Source organism: Fukomys damarensis, unplaced genomic scaffold (genome assembly GCF_012274545.1).
Source record: "Fukomys damarensis isolate Sample0158 unplaced genomic scaffold, DMR_v1.0_HiC HiC_scaffold_2, whole genome shotgun sequence".
In the NCBI taxonomy this organism is placed as follows: Eukaryota; Metazoa; Chordata; class Mammalia; order Rodentia; family Bathyergidae; genus Fukomys; species Fukomys damarensis.
The window spans coordinates 5,435,269-5,451,284 of NW_022900914.1; the positions used below are offsets into that span (position 1 = coordinate 5,435,269).

The 16,016-nt window shown below is 50.9% G+C and overlaps 1 protein-coding gene and 1 long non-coding RNA gene across 2 annotated transcripts in view; both read left to right on the forward strand.

Annotated features, from left to right (window-relative positions):
- The window catches only part of Klhl29 (kelch like family member 29), a 117,224-nt gene that overhangs the window by 24,685 nt on the left and 76,523 nt on the right, over positions 1-16,016 (forward strand). The window lies entirely within an intron of this gene.
- On the forward strand, positions 3,921-8,767 carry LOC117285886. Its single transcript, XR_004517017.1, has 3 exons — positions 3,921-4,958; positions 6,605-6,766; positions 8,637-8,767. It is a non-coding gene; the product is annotated as an uncharacterized LOC117285886 (long non-coding RNA).

Consider the following 16,016-nt stretch of genomic DNA (forward strand, 5'->3'; position numbering starts at 1 on the left):
TCTGTAGCTCACTGTCCCCTACCTCCGTGTAGCCCTCCCTGGCCACCCCAGGGCTGGCTTCATCCTCCACAGGGGAAGGCAGATGTTCTCACACTTCCCGTGACACAGCTGTTTGAGGTTGCCACAGAGCAGCAGCCGCTGGTGGTCTGAACTGCGCTGCGTCTCCGAGGGCGCCCTTGCCCACCAGTGGGGTGCAGGCTGGCAGCCTCACACACAGCCTGAGGCCCCACGTGCACCCAGCCAAGCAGCTGCCTCCCATCCCTTTGAATCTTCATACCTGCGTCATGCACATTCTGCACCCTAAGGGCTATGAGCAGCTTCAAGGGAGAGATTTAAATGACACCAACTGAATTCTGCAGGGTTGGGTTGAGTTCTCTGCCAGGCCCTGCACAACTCAGAGGTCTTAGGTCCTGGCCTGCACACAGCGTGGTGAACACTTGAACAGAAAATAGACCTCACACTGCGTCGTCCCTCCCCATAATGGGGATGAGATTGTGTTAGCAGGAAGCACACTGGCGCGGAGTGTGCCCCTTTAGCTCAGCGCTGCTCCCCAGCCTCTCTCTCTACAGGACAATGCCGATGTGAGCCAAAGCTGTCTCCTGTGTACACATCTCTTCTTCACCTCAGAAACAGGCTCCCCCACGAGGAGGCCCCTGGAACACCCTTTACCCACTTTTCACATTTCCTCCCTGTTCACTCCTGGCACTAAAGTAAAGGTGCTTCTGGGTGGCACCAGTCAGAGAAGTGCCCAGGGACACCAGAAAACTCAGGGCAGTGTACGGAGCCGAACAGGGCGAATGGCAAAGTCTCTGCTGACCAAACTGAAAAGTGAAATATAGACCCGGACCACTTGGCAGCTTTGTACAGGGACCTGATTGGGGAGGTTGGGTCCTCCTGAAATGTGATCCGTGGACCTAAAAACTCCTCAAGGAAGCTTCCTCATAAAAAGGTACATTTGGTATCTCTTCCCCATTTTCTCCATAGATGAGGAGGTTGAGGTCCAGATGGAAGAAGCCTCCTACTCCACTCTGGTGAGGGAATCATTGATCGCCCAGACCTGCCCTCAGGGACCCCGCGATCTGGCCCCAGAGACAGAAGGAGGCAGAGAAGGTCAGGGAACAGGATAAGGCCTCTAATTTCCTGCCCCAGCAAACATGGCGGCTGCCCTGAAGGAGGTTTAACCGGCAGGGATTGGGAAGAGCAGACAGAGGGGCCCGGGGCAGCGAGATGGCCTGGCAGGAGTAAAGGGTACCCAGCTGAGCACCGCGGGCTTGAGGCTGCATACGGCAGGGGCGGGGCTCAAACGCCCGGAGGAGTTTGTGTCTGAGCCAGATAGAGGCCACACAGGAAGGGGGAAAGCCCTGGGACCCCTCTGGCAATGTTGCAAACTCACTGTGTGTCCATTCACCCAGGTCTAAAACAAGATCTGCAAGATTCCACACGGCCGGGATGCGCTGTCTGGGGCAGGAAGTGGGATGCGTCTCCTTCCCCTCCCTGCCTGCTCCCCACTCTGGGAAGGTGCGGGCGTGGGCACAGCAGTCTCCAGCCAGACCTGGTCCCAGCAGGAGCGCTGCAGGACTCCTTGTTCTGCAGGGCTTGGAGGAGCCAGAAAGTCAGCAAGGGCTGAGGCCGGGCCGCTCTGCAGGAGACGCGTGTGGAAATAGGGGTCACAGGTAGCAGCAGTCACGGGGCTGAGCACGTGAGAGGGGGCCATAGGAGCAGCGCGGACGATGGGGGGACAGATGTTATTGACCCAGTTTTAAGACGAAAAACTGAGCGTTCGTGAAGTTCGTTTTCCAAGATCGCTTGCAAAGAAAGTGACCTGACAAGGACCCAGGTCTTTCCTACCGCCAGACATGGTGCGAGACTTTACATCCTTGTGCTTGCCTGCGTCAAAAATGAAAATTCAGACGGCCTTTGTTGCGCGAGCACACTCGGCCTTGATGTGCGCAAAGCACACACTCGGGCCTGCTTGTGCGCGCCTTCCCTGATGCACAGCGCCCCCTGTGGCCAGAGATGGCCCGTGGGAGCCGCCACCCGTTCGCACCGCCAGACCCAGGGACAGAACGCGCTACTTGCCGCCTGCCTTGCAGCGCGCCCATTTGTGGCGCCGCCTCAGGAGCCACGGGGAGGTCGGCAGCAGAGGCCGAGGCTCGCTGCGTCCTGCTTTTTCTCAGTACCCGGAGCTCGCCCTGGGCAATCTTGAAGTCAGGTTTGAAGATAGCCTGCAGGACCCGCACCTGCAGGATGAGGAGGAAACAGCACGGGCGCAGGGTGGGCAAGGCCGGCCTGGCAGGGGCGGTCACCACCCGCCGGCCTGTGGGGAGCGGGGTCACAGGGAAGCCCTGGGTTCCTGTTCCAGGAGTGCTCCTGACTGAGCAGCAACGCCGGGGCAGGCAAGCAGGGTGGCCCCGTCCTCGGAGACCAGCAGGATAAGAGGAAAGGTGCACAGTCATCAGAAGATGGTGGCAGGAAGGTGGGACTGGGTTGTGGTCCAAGGCCCGAGATGCCCACGGCCTGGCCCTGGTTTCCTTCTCTGGTAAGTGGAGAAAATAAAATCGCCCCCGCACAGAGCTGTAGAAAATGTCAGGGAGCTCGCCAGCTAAGGAAGCGAGGGCTTTTCCTATCAGTAACAAGAAGAAAAGCTGTGGAAGGAAAGGCTCCTTCTTTCTGAGTTTGAGACAGGGTCTCACTGTATAATCCAAGCTGGCCTTGAATTCACAATCCTCGTACCTCAGCCTCCTGAGTGCTGGGAGTATAGGTGTGCGCCATCACAGCCAGTGAAATGTCTGTTTCTTTAGCTGCCTTTTCAGTTATCACTGACTCCTAAAGTACTAAATATATATATGACATACATAATAAATTATATATTTAATATATTAAAATATAGCCTTTTATGTTCTATATAAATTTTTATATTTAACATGTCATAATTGGTTTAGATTATGTATAAGTATCTATACACTTAGGTATGTGTGTACATGTGTGGACACACACGTATATGTTTGGAAAAATGAGAATGAAAGGCATTACAAGCGAGTGTGTTGGAACTCCCTCTCAGTAGCATGCAGGAAATAAAACAGTCTCCATGGTGAGTGCCCGGAGTCCCAGCAACTTCAGAGGCTGTGGCAGGAGGATCACTGGAGCCCAGGAGTTCGTGGCCAGCCTGGGCAGCACAGCAAGACCCCATCCCAACAAGAGCCAAGACAGTGCATGTGCCTCTCCTCTGGTGTTTCCCATTCTGTGACCCGGGGCATTGTCGCACTGTCTTGTGATTGCAAATCCAGGAAGCATGATCTCGGCCCCTGCAGGTACCTGGGCACTAACTGTGTCCCTGGTCTGTGCTTCCTGGAGAACTGCGGGTCTAGAGAGCCGTAGCTCCCCGCGTCTCCCTCCTCAGCCTCCTGCAGCGTGGACCCCACAGGCACTGAGCTCATACCGGTGCCTAATGGGGGGTGCACCCAGTTTATCAGAAGGGAGTGTGAGTCCAGAGTAGGGCTGAAGAGGAGATTTGTCCTCACGTATTAGCTGGAATTCAGCCCAAGCTGGAGGTCGGCAACACTGAAATAATTGGAGGTAAGAGCTGTGAGGCCAGTAAGATAAATTTTTGACATGAAAATGTAGGCTGGATCATAAAAGGTTGCAGTGACAGTAGGTTATAGTGACAACTTTTCAACAACTGTATAAGCCTCCAGATGGAGGGGGATTCGGCGAAATGAATCATGGGCAGGCGGGATAACAGCATTCTCTTCTAGGATGGGTCTAAGGGGAAAGCAGAACTACCAAGACCGGCCTGGACTGGATAACATTATCAGTACAGCAGGGGGTGGAGAAAGAACAGAAGGGTTGGAGGCTGAAGGACTCTTCTGACCTGCACATGGGGGTGTAACAGAAGCTCTGGCCCAGTGCACATTTGTGAGACAGTTCCAGGCCTCCCTGTGGAGGGGACCAGCTCCGCTGTTTGCACAGTTCTCTCCGCTGTGGTACATTGCCTCCCGTGACCACAAATGAGACAAGTGGAACCCTTCCTAGGTGGGATGTCCTGGAAAGGAGTGTCCTGCCCAGAGAGGAGCTCTGGGGAGGACTGGGACCCAACAGGCCTGCTCCCATGGACCTCTCCCTGCAGAAGTCCACCCTCCACTGCTGATCACGTCTTGTCACAGAGTCAGACAGAGGGCAGAAGCCACTGCCATGGCCACACTGAGCACCAGCAGTGCCTCCAAACCACTCGGCACTGTCTTATTTAAGACTTACAACAGGCCTATGCTGTAGATGTTATTCCCGTTTTACAGATGAGAACACTGAGGCCTAGAGAAGTTAGTCTACAGTTAGCAAATGCTCAAATCGTCTGGAGTTCAAGTTAGTCTACGTGACACACGCACACGCACACCTGCCAGTCTGGGCTCCTGGCCATTCACGGAGCTGTGCTGACCCACAAACACCCCCACACCAAAAGCAGAACATAAAAGTGTCAAAGGGAAAAGCCCTCAGGAATGCCTTCCCTCCTGACCACTGGGGCTCAGCGTGAGAGGGTACAAGATTTGCTTGGCTGATAAAATGCATTTTAAATGGGCTTTGGATGTGAGGAAACCACCCTTGATAGGAAAATGCCTGTGTTGGAGGCTGTGCTGTGGGTGTGTGCGTTTATAGGAATTTGTGTGCATTATTTGCTGATGGTCATCAGAGAAGATGGAGCCATTTATGCCAGGATGGGAGCAGAATCCCTACCTGGAGCGAACTGCACGCGTGTCCAGCCTCCCCTCCCAGCAAGCGTGCTTGTGAATGCAGGCGACCCCCAGTTGCCTGCCTAAGGTGAAAGCAGACCCAGTGGGGACCACCTGGGGTCCCCAGAGGGAATTCAGGACCAGTCCATCAGTGGGAGCGGAGCTGCCTTCCCTACCTCGCTGTGATTTCCTTCCAAAGTCTTCAGTGTTGGAACAAAGAGCAGGTTCCTCTAGGTGAGTCCAGGGCAGAGTGGGGCTGGGGGCACGCTTAGCTCGGAGAAGCCCAGGGAGAAGCATGAGTGCCCCTCTCCCACTGGCCACGTCACCTGTGGGTGCCGGGTTCTCAGCCTAGCTTGCTGCGCTGGCGGAGCAGCCCACCTAGTGAGACCGGGGATCCCCGCCCACAGCCTAGCAAGTCATTTGTCTGCACTGTAGCCCTCTCACAGAGCCGTGTCACCTACATGCTGAGCCCCCATGTCTGAGATACAGGTGGGGCTCCCTTCACAGCTGCTGCTTCCACATCAGGCAGTAAAGAAAGCTCTTAGGCCGCGGAGCCAGAGGGAGGCAAAAGGCAAGGGCTGAGGCAGGCAGGGGCAGATTCCAATGGCCACATAGTCAACACCCTGGGGATACCTTACGTAGGGGTAGGGGCGATAGCAAGGGTCCCGGGGGTGACCCAAAGAGCAGTGACCCAGAGGCTTGCTGGGAAATGGCACTCAGGGCCTTTTCATCCTGATGAGCCAGGCGACAGCCCATTTGGCCAGTCAGTGAGGCCTGATGTCACTGTCCCGACATCTCCTGAGTCACCGCGCCCCCTCCAGCCCCAGGGCCTGTGCAAGGCAGGCATGTGCAGTCTTTCTCCTCGGGCTTTTCTTAGTAACAGTGCTGGCCGTACACAGAGCCTCCTTGAAACATTCTGTCCTGGTCAGCCCCAAAGGCTGCCCTGACTCAGCGCGTCCACCCCCACTGAGAGGCTCCTCCTGCTGCCTGGATCCTGTGTGAGGTCAGGGGTACCTTTTAGGAGGCACAAGGGCAGCCAGGGAAGCCATGACCAAGGCTTAAAAGCAAATAAAAGTCCCTCACAGGCGAGGGACAGCTCCGAGCTGCTGTCCCAAGTGAAAGTATTTATTGCATGCTGGGTGCTTTGACTTCCTCCCCCTGCCATGGGAATCAAACTGAGGACCTTGTGCCTGCCAGGCAGGCATGGTTGTCACTCAGCTAAGTCCCCAGCCCAGGGTCCTTTCGCTTCTGGGTGGAAGAAAGAAACAGCATGAGGCTGGGTCTCAGGTGCTGCCCAGACCCACCAGGGTCAAGGGAGGAGGCACCCCATTGACTCCGAGAGGCCAAGAAGAAGCAGAGGGGCCTCCCAGCCTGGGCCAGCTTGGATTTGCCAGCAGCTTCACCGCCCCTGGAGCCCTCTAATTTTCTAGGAAAAACATGGCAGCCATGAATAAGTCAGTGAGTGTGAGGACAGCAGATCCTGGGCCTGGCCCAGTGGAGGGCAGCCGGGGTGAGGTCTCAGGTCAGGACAGTGACACCGCTCTGGGCAGTGACCCCTTCTCCAGGGCTTGAGGAAGCAGGTTCCAGGGAAGAGGTAACCTGGGCACAGCTCTCAGGATCCTGGAATCATGGGGAATGGCCAGCCTGTGGGAGGCGACCTGGCCTGCAGCCCGTTCACCTCTCACGCCTGGGTGGACGCCCTTCTCCAGAGGGGTCTGGGTTCCCACAGCAACACAGGGACTGAGCTCTGATGATCCGCTTGGCCCTGGGCCCTGAATTCTCAGAACCTCTGGCTGAACCTGAGCACTGTGTCTCAGAATAAAAATCCCAGACCCAGAACTGCAGGAGCTTGAAGGTCTTCCATAGCCACTCTATTGCAGGTGAGGGGAGCAGCCGCTGGACAGGAGCCCCAGTATCTCACCGTCAGGCCCCGATGCGGCTGTACACACTGTCCGGAAGGAAAGGGCATCACACTCTGCTCATCATGGTGTCCAGGACGGGAGCTGCTCTGCCCCCCAGCATGGCCCTGCCTGGTCCCTGAGGTACTGTGCCCAGAGGATTTGTGGTGAGGTGGTCAGTTCTGCAGGCTTGGGTCTGGGTACCTACAGGACAGGACTGACAAGGACCTGGTCATCAGAACCCCAGGTCTGGGGCAGCCCCAGAGGGGACCCTGTTGCTGCCTAGCACAGGGATCTGCACAAAGGACCGTTGTCTAGCTGGATGATAATGCCCGCTCTCTCTCCAAAACTGCGGCAGACGCAGCTGGTAACAGGCCACGCTGATAAGTGGTCCCACTGGGGCATGAGTGTCACCGGAGGAAAGAACCGCCACGATCAAAGTAGCCAATGCCCTGGGGGACAGTGTCCCTTCCAGGCAGCAGCAGGAGCCCTGGAGGTGGACACCGGGCACTCTTCCTTCTGGTTCCGACACTGAGCGTGCCTGAGGTCCCAGGCCCCAGGAGCACGGGCTGCCCATCTGCAAAACAGAAAGGCCAGGTCACTGGGTAGTATTAGTTCTTCACGTGAGTGTGAGCAAGAGGCGGGGTGAGAACAGAAAGACGGCCTTAGACACTGTCGCTCCACCCACCCCCTGAAGTCCGGGGCCCCTCTGGACACCTGGCTCGTCTCCCTTCTGCCCCACTGCGGCCTCCTCTCCACACTTTGGCTGATGTGAGCTCCCACCCCAGCCCAGTCTCCTGCCCTCACCTGAGCAGAGCCGCAGCCTGCTGAGCTGTTGTCCCCTCCGCCGGACGCCCCAAGACGGGGAAATGAGAAGGGCTGTGGGGCTGTCAGCTTGGGAATGGAGGGGAGGAAAGAGTAGGATAGACTGACTCAGGTCACCCCTGAGACCCTGCAGAGGGGCTGTGGGAGCAGCTGCCTGGCACCCAGGAGGTGCTCAGGATGCTGGGCCTTCTGGCTGCTGTGCGGGAGGTGCAGGGTCTCTGGCATCCTGTGTTGGGGTCGCCTGCCGTGATTTCGGTTCTGCCCTTCCCGCACTGCCTCTGCCACTGCCTTGCTGTTAGAAGTTTGTCTGTTCTGCCAGTGGGTCTGTGGCACAGTGTGAGGCGCTGCCTGAGAGTTCTTAAGGGAACCGCCCAAACTTCTGTGTTCACCCTGACCAATTTAACAATTAAAGTTTTGCTTTATGAAATTCCTTTCCTTATTAAATGCAATTAGCAGTTTTAACCTCCTGAGGCAACAAATCACTCACTGCTCGATATGATTTGGTTTTAGCACTGCTGCACCAAAACCAAGAGCAGAGGGGCAGAGGGAGAGTCTCTTACAGGGCTCTGGGTGGCCAGAGAGCAGGTGCTGTAGGCATGCCAGGGAGCAGGGCAGGAAACCGAAACCCTGCTGAGCTCACAGCCAGGGGCAGACAGGACCCTAGGACCCTAGAGACCCCAGAAGTAGATGGGGGCTTGTCTCAGTCCCTTCCGGCTGCTACAAGGAAATACTATCAGCTGGGCAACTTCTAAATAACAGAACTTTCTCACATTCTGGAAGCTGCGAAGTCGGGGGTCAAGACGCTGGCAGGTTCGGCATTTAGGGAGGACTGCCTCTTGGTTCATAGATAGCACCTGCCTGTGTTCTGGCCTGGGGAAGTGAGCATTCTGGCTTCTTGAGCCCCTTGTAAGAGCATTATTGCCATCCCAAGGTTTCCACCCTCATGACAGAATCACCATCCAAATGCCCCACCTGACCCAGTCACCTTGGGGATTAAGTTTTGACATCAGTTTTGAGGACACAAACTTTCAGAACCTAGCAGGACTCTGCCACTCTACAGATGAGAAGATGGCGACTCAGCTAGGACCAGCAAACTGCCCAAAGCACAACCAAGTCTGAGATAGGTCAGAGATTTCAATGAAGGTCACGCTGACCCCACAGTAGCATCTCTTCCCTCTGCCCCCTGCAGACCTACCAAGATTGACACGTGCAGAGCAGCATACAAAAGGAGGCGGGAGACTGCCTGCGATCCATTTCAATTCTGAGTCTTGGACCAACTGGAAAAGTTACTGTCCTTGAACGTCCAACATCACGTCATAGCCAGAGAGTTAGCTCAGTGGTTCTGCCGCCTGCCTCATAAGCACAAGGTCCCGAGTTTGATCCCTGGTACCAAAAAATAAATAATAATAAAAAATGAAATGAAATAAAATCACATCATACCTTATCGTACATATACCTGGTACCTCGTCGCTTAGGGGGCTCTGGGTCTGCTTCTTGGTGAGCCAGGCTGTGTTGTAATGTGAACTGCCATTCTCCCAATTTGTCTGTTTGGTCAATTTAGATTCTCACATCCTTGTCCCTTTCCAGGTACCTTGAATTGATCCGGGAGAGGGAGGGAGGGAGGCAGTCAGGATGATACTCTAACCCCAAGCTTCTCAGTAATTGGCCCAAATTGTCACCTTCTGGTGTCCACACAAAAGCAGTAAACTCCATCTCTACTCCTGAGGTGACAGGGAGAAAAAGCCACGACACAGAAATCACTTGGAAGATGTTACCGTATACAGAAGGGAGTAAAGTGTCAGTAAACATTAGAGCAGCAGTACCTGCTTGTGAGGTTTTAGTCTTTTTGCTTTGCTTTCTCCTGGATGGATCTCTAGCTTCCTGTCTGTACCAGGAGCCCCACACCCTGTGTGTCTCGCCTACCATGTGAATCACAGTGGGAGGCTTCCGTTTTCGTGGCTCTTTCTTCCCCAGCAAGACTGTGGCCTCCGTGAAGGAAGCCTGGTCCTCTTCCTCTTTTTCTTATCTTCCATGCCTGGGATATCATAGGAGCTCAGAAAATGTTTGCTGTTTTGTTTTATTCAAAGTTAGAGCTATAATTCACAAAATACACACCTCACTTTGACTCTGGTAAATTTGTCCTTTAATTGAAATGCATTCATTTGGAGAAAGCGATGCTGATGAGAGCCAGATAGCTGGAGCATTGGTGATTTTCTAAGTGCTGTGGGCCCTTAGGATGTGACTTTCAATATGGAGCAGTTAGATACCAAACCCATTGGGGGAGGCACTGAGGATTATCCATTCTCACACAGAGCGCTCAGTACCAACCCCAACTGATTATTAATTAAAAATTCTAAATCATGCAGTTGGTTTTTTTCCCTGCAAATTCTTGTATGCTCTGTTTTATTTATCACCATTCGTAATAACAATAACATTAATAATAATAGAACCACTGTGTGATTAAGGTGCAGATAAGCAATTAGCAACCAAAATATTTACAGATTTTTAGAGAACCAGAACCTTGTGCTGGGAATGGAAATAATGGAAAGAGACTAATTACAAAGGAAGTTAATATGAGCACTGGTTCCAGAAGATTCTACAACTGGGAGTTGAAGTCAGTCTCCGGGTTCTATTTTGTCTGAGATTCTATGGACCTGTTCCTGTGATACCAATAAAGCAGTCACTCATTTGTTCGACATACATGCGTTAAGGGTCTTGAATATGCCGGGCAGTATGGTAGACGCTGGAGATGAGGTAGTAAGTTAAACAGTGCCCACTTTCGTGGTCTTGGGGGTCACAGACAGATGCTCTGTCACAGCAGTGGTGTTGGTGGGTGCTGCATGCTATGAGGTAGCTCTCCCCGTGGAGATTTGGTTAAGAAGAAACCTGGAGCTAGGTGGGAAATATCCAGATGAAAATGGACAGTGGAAGAGAGAGAGTTCCCTGGAGAGGCTGAGGGATGAAACCAAGCTCAGGACTGGAAAGTAGTTCAGTCTTTTCCCCGGAGACAGGAGCTGTCAGGGAAGAGCTGGAGAGACAGGTGTGGTCACATCCCGAGGACAGGGAAGGCTTCTCTTGGGATAGAATTTGTCTCTGGCCGGTTGTGCGGTGAAGGGATGGGAAACGAGCACCAGTGTGGAGCCGGGTGCAGGGAGCTGTGATGGTGCCAGCCTGGAAATCTTGGGGAAAAGGGAAATGGGACAATTCGAGACATTCAGGACAGATAATGACAATGAAGACGACAAATAGTTGGGAAGCTTTGACCACGTTCTGGGACGGAGTGCAAGCACTTGGCGTGTTTATTTGGGTCGGTCTTTAAACAAAACCTGTGAGATGGTTGTCTATGAGCCTCATTTTACGGGTGAGAAAACAGAGAGCAGTAACAGGAGCCCAAGACTGTGCCATTAATTAAGTGGCAAATGTGACTCAGACTCCTGTTTGATTTAAGCTCAGCCCGCTGTCTGAATCCAGAGCCCACTGTCCAAATGACTACACTGAGCGACCTGGGGGTAGCAGGTCTGGCAAGGAAGTGAGGGCTGAGCAATGAGCTGCTCGTGTGACTAATGCATCTAGGAGGACCACAAGCAGTGGACAGCCCCCATCCCTTGCTGGTCATCTCTCTGCCCAGGCAGCCTGGTTAGTCAGCTTTCCAGGACTGTAACAGAATCTCTGAAGTAATTCACTTGGGAAGACAAAAGGTTTGTTCTGACTTACGGTTTTAGAGGTGCCAGTCCGTGATCAGAAAGACCCACTGCTTGGGGCCTGTGGCGGGGATGCCAGCTGGCAATGACAGGGAGTCTGTCACACAGCAAACTGCTTACTTTGTGGTCAGGAAGCAAAAGAGGAAGGGCAGGGGTCCCACCATGGCCTTCAAGGGCACATCCCCAATGACCTAAGGACTCCACCCCTAAAGTCCACACACCTTCCAGTGGTACCACCCTAGAAACTTGGCCTTTACCGCATGGGCCTTCAGGGCACAGTCATGCAAACCATGGCAAGACCCTTTCTTCCTCCCTTCTAGCTGGATATTAGTGGTCGGGGGCTGCCTGGGCTGGGGCTGAGGAGATGCTGTCCCTCGGTTTGCTGGGCCCTTGGCCTGGCTCATGCTGTCCTCCCAGTGCTGAACTACACCTTGACACCTTTCTTCTGGTGTGGCCTGTAGAGCCAGCTGATGTCCCAGCTCCCTATCTTGTTACCTCCTGAGCCAGCTGTTCTGGAGAACCTGCTGCTTTCTGAGCAGTTTCATGGATATCTTCTTATTTCTCCCAGAATACAGTTCGTAATTTGGAGCTTAGGAGGTTACAGAATACACTGCATGAAGCAACTAGTTTGAAAACAGAGAAATGTCCATTTCGTTTCCCCTCGGCTGCCTGCTTGCATCTACCCTGTGGGACTTCGGTGGCTTCTGATCCCGAAATTCTCCCTTTCATCAGTTAGCAGATAGCAGGTCGTTCCTTGTCATCACTCAGGCTTGGTCCTAGGACAGGAAAGGAGCCCTGTGGAATGGAGGCAGGTGCTGGGCAGTGCTGCACAGAAGCCCCAGGTCCTGTCTCCCATCTCGCTGCAGACTTGGCACAAGACACCTTCCTTTCTGAACCGCATCTGCCTCTACAAAAGTAGAAATGCCAATTCCCACTTGTTGCCTAAATCTTTGCAGCTTTGCAGTCATACAATATATCCCTGTATTCATTCGCCAGCTATTTACTGAGCACCTGGTATGCGCCAGGTACACTTTCACGTGCTTTGGAAAGAATAGTAGATAAGGCAGACAAAACTCCCTACCCTTGTGGGGCTTACATTCTAGTGCATGGAGAGACAACAATGAAAATAAGTAACAAAAGTATGTAGTAGGTTAGATGGTGATAGATGCTAGTGAGTTTCATGTTTGAAATGGTCAACTGGAAAATCCAGGCCAAGCCTTCTGCTGAAGACCATCATCGTGAAGGCACTGGAGAGCTAACGAGATAATGAAATGTTATCAGACCAAGGTCTGGGGAAGGGAAGAGGCCCATGGAGGTTAGCCTCATGTTTACAGCCAATTTTCCCTTTGAATTATTTTCCATCTCTGAAGAGACAGCTGAGAGAAGAAAAGGATTCTTTTTTTTTTTCAGCTTTAATTGAGTTTATTGGTACATTTTAGGGATACAGTACAGTTACATTCATTGTTGGGATCTTGTACCTCTACATGACAAGTCTTGATTCTCATTTTTTCCCCTTACCCCTGCCCTCCCTTCAAGAAAAGGATTCTTAACACCAGGCTGTACAGAGTTAGAGAGCCCCAAAGGGAATCCAGAGTCAGGAGGGGCGGGGGGCAAGTGCTTACGGTGACCCCTGTGGAGGCCATACCTAGGCTCTCTCTGGAGCTGCATCTCTGTTTCAAATCATCTTGAGTTAAGGGCTCAGGTGCTCCCATAGTGCTACTGTGCCCAGGTGCCCCACAGAAGCAAATAAACAGTCTCAGAGGGAAGATATCATCATGCTAGTCTTCAAATTATTTCTAAAAGTAGTGCAAAAAGACAGAATCTGGAATACAGCAAAGATAAAGACAAGACACAGGAGATCACATTAACAAGCATCCCCAGAAACAACAGAAAATAAAAACAGATCAGTAGGGCCTGAGATATATTGAAGTTATTAGTTTTTTTTTAAATAAGTATTTTAAATGACTATGCCAACAGACAAAATTTAGTTTTCAGCTGAGAATCTAAAAAATACATTTCTTTAAAGAACCAAATGTGGATAATTTCATAACACTCCAAACTAAGAAACTCAGTGAAGAATTTAACAGCTGTAACTGAAAAGAAAATTATAAACTCAAAAAATTGATAAGAAAAACATCCAGCATTAAGTACAGAGAGAAAAGAAAAAAAAATATGGAAAGGAAAGAAAGAGACACAGGAGTTAGTATGAAAAGATCCAAAATATCTATAATTAGAATTCCAGAGAAAATGAGTAAGAAGCAATATTTCAATTCAACATTTCTAAACTGTTAAAAGAGATCAGGTCACATATTTAGGAAGCACTAAAACTCCAAGCAGGGTTTTCAAAAAATCCACACCAGGCCACTCATACTAAAACTGTTGAAAACTAAAACCAGAGAAAAATCTAAAAAGCAGAAGGAAATAATTACTTTTAAAGGTTCAATAACTAGACATGCAACTGACTTCTCAACAGGAACATTGGACATCAGAAGACAATGGAATGTCATCTTTAAAGTCTGCAAGAAATTACCAGTTTAGAATGTTACGCCCTGTAAAAATACTCTTAGGACAAAGAATATAAGTGTGATTTTTAAAAAGAAGACATTCAAATACTGAGATAATTTGTCTACAATAAAGTAAATGCTAACAGGTGTTTTTAAAGCAGAAGGAAACTAATTTGAGAGGAAATGGAGTTTTAGCAAGGAATGAACCATAGAAATGTAAAAATAAGTTCATATCTGAAAGAAAATTGATTGTTATAAAGCAGCTGAAAATGCTCTCTTATGCCACAACAAATATAGAATAAAATGATACAAAAGTGACATAGAACTGGGATAAAGAGTAAATGAAGTTAAATCATTTTAAGGCCTTTGAATTGACAAGAAGGCAAGCATAAGTATTATTAGATTTCAATTAAGTGAAAAATGAGAGCTGTAACATCTGTGGATATTACAATGAAATGATACAAAATAATTAATCCAAAAGAAGGCAGAGAGAGAGAGAGAGCAAATGAGACAAACAGAAGATACTACCATGACCAATTTAAACCTAATTGAAGTGTCTATACTATCTAGAAGTCAGTTTCTCAGACTGAATTTTTCAATTCTAACTATGCTATTTAGAAAAAAACACGTTAAAGAAAAATGATGCAGAAACATTAAAAGTAGAAAGATAGAAAAAAAGATATATCATGCCAAAAAAAGTTGGATGTAGCTGCATTAATGTCAGAGAAAATTGACTTTAAAACAAAGAGCAAAACTAGAGTTTTAAAGCATGTTTCATAATCATCTTTCACAACCCACCTCAGTTAACCTGGAAAATATAATTGCATGCATCTAAGAACATAGAGCACAGCCTCAAAATATATAAAGCAACGACTGAGAGAACTACAGGAAAAAATTTTAAATCCAGCGTGGAAAACTTTTAACACAGTTACTAAATAACCAAACAAGCAAATAATAAGTAAAGGTATAGAAGATTTGAAAATACAATAAATAAATATGGCTTAATGGACAGTTATGGAATATTATGCACAAAATCTGGAGGATGGACAGTCTTTGGAATCACATACCTAATGTAGGTGCAGTGGCAACAGGTAAGGGGTGCTAGGTGGGGATTTTAAATAGCAAGGTTGGTAAAGAACTTCCTGAGGTGATATTTGAACAGAGGACATAAAAGGGGCGTCTCAAAGTGTCACAGGACACCGCAGGCTCCAGCGTTGGCTAGGTGCAGGCACCAGGGTACGAAGGTGCCTGGCCCAGGCAGCCCCACCAGCTGTGCGCCCACTGAAACAGCTTCCTTCAAAATCAGCTCAGGCTACAGGTCCCTGGCCACCCTGTTTGCTCCGCCCTGAGTGTCCCTGGAAGCCACACTCCCTCATCAGCCCAGCTCTCCCTCCTGTCCCAGCCAGTCAGTTCCTGGCAGGCACCTGGCAGGCACCTGGCAGTGCGCCAGGCCTTCTCAGGTGCTGCAGCAGCTGGGCACTGTGGCTCCATGTCCCGGATGAGAACACCGCAGAGAGCCACCGCCTGTCTGCCCAGAGGAACATCCGTGGGTCTCTGCTGCCTTTGCTGTGGCAGTGACCTGAGGAAGGACTATCCTCGCGGGAGGAGGCCGGAAAACATGATTCCGGTCGGTCAGTCGAGGTGGCTTCACATCCTTCAAGCCCACACGCAAGCCCCGCCTTTGCAGCAGCTCAGTTACTGCTCATTGGGATCCCTATGCGGACACGGCTCGCACTCAGGACATTGGATTAAAATGACCACACCCATGTGGTCCCGCAGCACCGGCCTGTGGGTACTGCAGAGTCACCGGCCCTCCCTGTGCCATACGAGCTGCTGGTGACTTCTGTCCTCCATCAGCAAACATTCTGCCCCCAGCACCAGGATGCTGCAGGACCCTGCTGCCTCTCCCTTGGGAATTGGGCTCCTTGTGGCCTCTGGTCTTCTGGGCTTAGTGGCCTCCACACCTCCTCAGGGATCCTGTGGGCCAGCAGTCGCCTTGAGCAAGAATGGCCTCGCTGGGCTTGCAGGGATGGTCAGTTCTGTGGCCGAATCCCATATTCCTCCTCCTGGAGCCCGCAGGAAGCTCACACTTCTGCTCTTTGGCCCAGCAGCAGGAAGCCTGCCAAGGAGCTGGAGCCTTGTAACTTTAATTTTACAAACTAACCTTTCAGGGACAGGGATTTGGCTCAGTGGAACTTGCAAGCACAAGGGCCCAAGTTTGATCCCCGGTACCAAAAAAAAAAAAACTAATCTTTTGGGGTTGGGGAGCAACTGGAAAGATAAAAGGGGGAAAACAAACACTGCAATGTGAGTTGAAAAGTGAGAAATTTAGAGAATCTCCAAATATTGTCATTGCCACACTCT